The sequence below is a fragment of the Balaenoptera musculus genome, chromosome 7 (genome assembly GCF_009873245.2).
Source record: "Balaenoptera musculus isolate JJ_BM4_2016_0621 chromosome 7, mBalMus1.pri.v3, whole genome shotgun sequence".
Lineage (NCBI taxonomy): Eukaryota > Metazoa > Chordata > Mammalia > Artiodactyla > Balaenopteridae > Balaenoptera > Balaenoptera musculus.
Genome location: NC_045791.1, coordinates 112,917,020 through 112,922,965, shown reverse-complemented (window position 1 = coordinate 112,922,965; position 5,946 = coordinate 112,917,020).

Sequence of the window (5,946 nt, the reverse complement as noted above, 5' to 3'; positions counted from 1 at the left end):
CCCGCCAGGGCCAGGGCCAGGGTGGGCACGGGTGGGGTAGGAGCGGCACAAGGGGCCCGGTCCCTGTCTCACCGCACAGTCCGCAGCGAGCCCACTTCGGAGGGGAGGACGGGGCCTGGAGCAGGGCTGGGTCCGGCCTGAGCGGAGGAAGCCGCCCTAGATTGGGCCCCGACTCCAGGCCAGGGAGGGAGGGAGCACAGGGAGGCTGGCCCCGCAGCCGTCTGTCTGTCCACCTGCCCAGGGAGTGCCCGCCTCCCCCTCCGCGTGGCAGGGCCTGGGAAGGGCCGAGGGTGGGCTCGGAGTGCAGACCCTCCTCCTCCTCCTCGCCTGCAGGGGGAACAGACAACCCTTTAATAGAGACAGGGCCGCGGCTCCTCCTGGGGGATCCTGGGCCAGAGGGGAGGACCGTCTGGCCATGTTGACCCTGCGTCGTCCTTCCTGCCGGCCTCTGGATCCCTCTGTGGGGAGGACGGACACCGCTGTTGCGGCTGCCGGGTCGGCAGAGTGGGGCAGAGGGCGAGGGGAGGCCTGTGGCCGGGAGGGCTGCTGGTGGCCGGGAGGGTGCGAGGGTGGGAGGGCCACAGGAGCTGGGGCGGCTGCCATTTAGCCCAGAGAAGCCGAGGCCTGGAGGAGCAGACGGGAGCCCGCACCAGGCCCCAGATGCCCCGAGCCAGTGAAAGTCCTCGGAGTTGCGAGTGGGCCGGCCGTCCCGCTGTGGCAAGGGCGCGGGCTGGGCCGGGGTCTTTGTCCGCGCTCTGCGCCGGGGGGACAGGGACCGACCGAGGCCACCCCGCCCGCGAAGGCCCCGAAGTGAGCTGCTCTGCGGTGCATCCAGCGGGCACGTGGGCGACCGCGGTTCCCCAGGGCTGGGGTGCCCTCCCCGAAGCCACCCGGAGCACCTGGCCCGTCTCACCCCCCAGGGCCCGGAGCAGATGCCGCGCCAGGCCCGGGGGCCTGTGGAGCCCTGACGGGCCAGGTGTTTGCCCAGCCTCCCTGGGTCCGTCTCCCCCCTTCCTCTGGCGACCCATGCATGGCAGAACGGGCTCCCACCTGGCACAGCGGCTTCCGGAAGAGGCCTCCGAGGTCATGGCCAACCTCCCAGCACCAGCCTGGCCCGGCAGCCAAGACTGGGTCAGCCCTGAGGGCAGAGAGCTGGGAGGGACCCTGTCCTCACGGCCCTGCCCCCACGGCCGTTCCCCTCGCGCCCTTGGCTGCCTGTGGAATTCCCTGAGTCTAACCCTTATCCTGGCTGGAGCCCCTGACCCCGGCACCCCAGGGCAGGACCGGGAGGCATGTGGTCGAGGAGGCGGAGTCCGGCAGGGGGCAGCCTCAGGCCGACCCCGCGGGGCTTGCGGCAGGAGGGCGTGGCCAAGCTCCCCAGCCTGGGCAGCTGGACACTCTCCTCTGGCTGCCGCTGCGAAGGTCGGTCCCGGAAGAGGCCAACCCGCAGGGCCCCAGGCTCTCGGCCCCCGGTGGCACAGCGGCTCTGGCGGCCCCGGCACTGTCTGCTCAAGAAGCGCAGTGGCAGCCGGTTGCTGGAGGCGAGTGCACAGCTCAGCTGGAGCCCTCGGAGGGGCACGCGCGCCTACAAAGGCACACACGCCCTGCATACAATTTTTTACTTTTCACTTTATACAATGTATTACGGTTTGAAATTTTTTCAAGTTGCATTACTTTCGCAGTTAAAAAAAAAAAAATTAGGACTTCCCTGGTGGCGCAGTGGTTAAGAATCCACCTGCCAATGCAAGGGACACAGGTTTGAGCCCTGGTCCGGGAAGATCCCACATGCCGTGGAGCAACTAAGCCCGTGCGCCACAACTACTGAGCCTGTGGTCTGGAGCCCGCAAGCCACAACTACTGAGCCTGCGCTCTAGAGCCCACATGCCACAACTACTGAGCCTACGTGCCACAACTACTGAGCCTGCACGACTAGAGCCCGTGCTCCGCAACGAAGAGTAGCCCCGCTCGCCGCAACTAGAGAAAGCCCGCCAGCAGCAACGAAGACCCAAAGCAGCCAAAAATAAATAAAATAAATAAATTTATTAAAATAAATAAACTTCTAAAAAATAGTCTATTAATAAAAAATAAAAATATATTATTAAAAAAAAATTTAAGCAAGAAGCAAGCAAGCTACAATTAGCACAGCTGTATTGCTGGGTCCCAGGTGCTAGGAAGGGCCTGGGCCCAGGAGCCGCTGCTATACTAGCTTTATTTGACCATAACTTTTAATATATGTTTATGTAATATTCAGAAATACATTAGTTAAAAAAAGAAAAGCCTCCAACTACTGTGGCTTTGTGGCTTTGACACCAGACCTTTGTGTGGCTTAACCCAAAAGGTCTTCTTCCTCACCTCATAAGAAGTAGGGAGGTGCTGGCACCTGAGTGGGTTCAGTGGCTCAAGGGTGTCAGGGCCAGAGCCCTTGCCTGTGGCTGCGGGATTGCTGTGGCAGGTCCAGCCACCACGTCCACATTCAAGGTACTATGCTAGCTGCACCTGCCCTTCTTCTCGGGAAAGCAGGTGTCATCAGCTAAGCACGAGTCTCAGGCCACCCCCGGCCATGAGGCAGTCTGGAAGGGTAAGAGATCCATCCAGGTGGTTTGGAACAAATGCACCTCATCCTTGGGGGTGGACACATTGCTGGTCTGGGCAAAACCACTGAGGTGAGTGCCCACTGTAGTGACTGCCAGCTGGGAAGGACCCTGTCCTCCTAACACTTGCCTGCTCTGCACATAGCCTGAGGGGTGGACCATGGATGCTTAAGGCTTCCTGTGCCCAGACGAGCTACCGTGCTTGCACAGCGTGCTCCCTGCCCCCAGGACCCTCCCCCGCTTCCCCCAAACCTCCTCCTTGCACAAAGGGAGCACCCTCCTCCAGGCAGCCCCCCAGCCTGCTCACCAGCCGTCTGCCGCCATCCTGCCTGCTTGTCTCTGGCTGCACAGGGCACTTCCATCCCCGCAGCCTCCACCCCGGTCCAGTGTGTCTGCATGCCTGTCCCCTGCCCCCCGTCCCCTATCTCTCCTTCGGCCACCCTGGGACCCTACCCCCACTCCCCATCCCCCCTGGTTCTTCCTGCCAAGTGCCCCAAGCCCAGAGCTGGGGGTTTTCAGGGCTCCTTCGCCCTCACCCGACCCCCTTCCAGGCTGCTCTGGCTACGGCTTCACTCTCCGCCCCCCTCCCCACCTCTGCTGCCCCTTCTCAGGTCCCCGCCCCCTCCCCGAGTGCTGGTCTCCTCTTCAGGGTCACCCACTCCTGCCGTTAAATGACTCCTCAGTGAGCCTGTCCAAAACGCTCTGCTTTCTTCCAAAGCACGGGTCACCTTCCAACTACGTAACTGTCGCATTACGGTTATTGTTTAACCTACAGCCACTGTATGTGAAGTTCACGAGGGCAGGAATTTAAAAACCTCTGTCGCGATGTCTCCCAAGTGCCCAAGAGAGGGGCTGGCACAGAGCAGGTGCCGAGTGCCTGCTGAGGGACGAAGGACAGATCCCCCACGGAAGCTGCCTCCTTCCCTTGGCTTATCGTCAGCGCTGTCACCCTGCTGGCCGTGCCTCGCCTTAGCTGGCGGGTCGCTGCAGGCCCTGGTGAGGCCACCCTCCGTCCACGGGGTGCTCTCAGCAGGGACTCGGGCCTCACTTTACCCCCTCATCCACTCCGTCCCCGTCTGTGGGAATCCTCCTACTCGGACGCATCCCTCTGTGATGGACGTGCGGTCCACGCGGCTGTGGCCTCCCGTGGTTTCCCAGCAAGGGCGCTGTGGGCTCCTTCCCACTGAGGAGCATCTACCGTAGCCGGAGGCCCAGCCTGGGCTCAGCCACCACTGTGCCCGGGGCCTGCGTGCAGTGCCCTGCCGGCCAGGAGGGGACAACTCCCGACGTGGACGCCGCAGTCCGTGCCCCGCCTTCCCCCACGGCAACCCCGCGTCGTGAGCTGATGGGCTCCCTGCCCTGGCTTGCACACCTCTGATGGCAGACCTGGCTGGCCCTCGGCTTCTCTGACCTGCCTGATTGTCCTGGGCCCGCGTTTCTACCTGGATTCTCCTTCCTCTGGTTTGCAGGAGTCCTTTACATCTAAGCGTTAGGCCCTTGCCAGTTCCAAACTCCGAGCAAACGTCTCTCAGTCTGCTCTCAGTGGTCTATTCATGGTGTTCTTTGCCCCACAGGAATCTTTATGTAAACTAACCCTTCAAAACCTTGTCTCACGGCTGTGCTTCGTGGGTTAAGGAGCTTTTCTGCACTCGCAGCTCACAAATGTATTTTCCCACCGTTTTTTCTACTGGCTTGCGATTCTACTTTCCCACGGAGACTTTTAATCCTCAGGTCCTCCTGCGTACGTTAGGCTGGGTCAGTGTCCCTTTTCCCACAAACTGTGCTCCTCTGCCAGCCCCACCCAGGACACAGGCCTCTCATCCAGGGACCCACGGGCGCCCTCACCAGCACCGAGCCCATCCGAGGGTCTGTGCGGACGGCTGTGTTTCTACAGTGTTTGCACTGTTTCTACGGTGGGTTTGTAGCTTTTTTTTTCCCCAGATTTTTTATAATCTGGAAGGAACTCACTGCTCTTGACTCGTTTTCAAAGTTGACTAAACTTTTTTAAAGTTTCGAGGTCCAATGTGGATCTTTTTCTTCCATATAAATTTTAGAGTTTAAGGAGGTTCTTAAAAAATCAAATGTCATTCTGATTAGGATTGTGCTGGATTTAGCACAGCTTTCCCATCCCTTCTACTTTTTTTGTGTAATTCTGAAAGTGTCTATCAAGGAGCAGGTGCTGAACTTGGATTTGTGACCCGTCTGCGACGGGGACGGACGGGCTCTGACTCCATCTGCACGTCTATCTGCGGCGCCTCCTTGAGCCTTTCTCTCAGGTGTCCTCTTTGCTTGAAGCTTTTTGGGTTTTTTTCCCACGTGTGAGTTGGATGTTTGATAATCTATCTGTCTACGAGTGGCTGCTCTAAACTTACATTTTCCCGCAAACTCTCTAAGCTCTCGCTCCCTCTCTTCCACACCAAAGTGAAAACCTGCACAATCTCTACTTGCACTTGCCACGGTCTCGCCTCCAGATTTAAAAAAACAAGAGCCACGTGGTTCGGATCACTCATGGTTTTTTAGGGGCAAGTTTCGTGTTTTGTCAGGAACTGTCCTAGCATTTACAAAGCAAGAGCTCACCAACCAGTCAAGCACGTACTTCTAAACCAAATTTTGCTGGTTTCGGTACTGCTGCTAAACCCTATCTTTCCCTTTCTTCGTTCCTTATTTGGATTCACTTTTCGTTTGGGTGGAGTCCCCCACATAATCTTTCCAGCAAGGGCACTCAAATCCTGAAACCCTGTTTCTAAAATGCCTTTCTTTTGTCCTCAGCTAGTGTCTGGCCAAGGGCAGAAGTCTAGGGTCACAGTGCAAGTGTTCTCTCTGGGGCCAGGTCCTACCTAACCCCGCTTTCCTTTCCAAGAGTTCGCTCTTCAACAGGGAGACGCTCACAGATGCAGGTCACACATCGATTCTGGCGAAGATTTGAGTCAGGACTTGGACGTGACCTCACCCTCAGGCCACCCCGGCAGGCGGTCACCTCCGAAGGCTCCTGGCCCCCCATGCAGCTGCCCAGGCTCTGTGACAGGCTCCAGAGCAGTGCTGTCCAGTAGGACTTTCTGTGACCATGGAGACGGGCTGCCCCTGGCGAGATGTGGCTATGGTGTGCCAAGTGCAGCGGAGGACATGAATTTTTAATTTCATTTTAACAGATTTAAACTTGAACTGACGCAGCCACGTGTGGCATGAGGGGGCCCACACTGGACAGCGCAGCTTGAGTCCTGGAAGAAGGAGGAACCCTGGGGACCCTGAGATTTGGTCCTCATTCTGCAGAAGGGAAAATCCAGGGCCCCGAGAGATGACAAGGTCCTTGTCGCGTTCAGCGTGACTGTCAATGTAAGTTTTGTAAAGAACAAGT